Raw genomic sequence first — 964 nt, forward strand, 5'->3', positions numbered from 1 at the left:
AGCAAAGAGATCAAAAGTTCACATCTCAATTAATAAAAGATCAAATATACTTATTTAGATAACATAATGATCAATATCAGAACTTATCAATGACTTATTATCCGTGAGTGAATTCTTTCCTTGAAATTGTTTCCTAACACAGCAGCAGAACAAAATCAAGAAAGGAACAAGCATGAGCATAACCTTTCGGCTGATCATAAGGAGACTAGTGAGATAGGCTACTTGAGTATCCAATATCACAATCAACGTGCATGCATGGTGCTGATAATGATGCAATTTTATGAGTAAATAATGATATGATATGTGATCAATAAACATTTTTCGAAGAAGAAAATATGATATGTTAAATAATGTTTCGAACGAGATAATATGAAATGCCAAGACATTTACTATGGGCCACTACAACAAATTCGATTATCATACAAATAATTTCGTCACTTATAAGTCATATTTCGTCAACAAAAATCTTGTGATTTAAAAATTTCGTCAATCATTCGTCTTGGAAATGGCCGCTAAAGATACAAAGACAACTTAACGTTTCGTCACTAAATAAAGTTATTAACTACGGAATTTTCCTTTCGTCCCCAAATGCATAGTATTTGCGATTAACATATTTTATTATAAAAAAGGATATTTTCGTAGTTGATAGTGTGTTTTTGTCACAAAGAGGCTACTAATACCTACGAAACTATCTTGTCACTAACTATTTATTGTTTGTGATTTATACCAATCATTCAAAAGTCATATGTATTTAGAAAAAATTAAATAATATAATTTCGCTACTAAAGACTACCTTTATATACAAAAAAATGTTTCCCTAAATGTATAGAGATTAGTGACAAATTTGTTATAAACAAAGCTTACAATTTTGTAGTTAAATCTATCATCTCGTCACTAATAGTATTGCTTTTTATTGACAAAAAAATTGTCACTATAAATATCATGATTAGTGACAATTACAATT

The sequence above is a fragment of the Lycium ferocissimum genome, chromosome 4 (genome assembly GCF_029784015.1).
Source record: "Lycium ferocissimum isolate CSIRO_LF1 chromosome 4, AGI_CSIRO_Lferr_CH_V1, whole genome shotgun sequence".
In the NCBI taxonomy this organism is placed as follows: Eukaryota; Viridiplantae; Streptophyta; class Magnoliopsida; order Solanales; family Solanaceae; genus Lycium; species Lycium ferocissimum.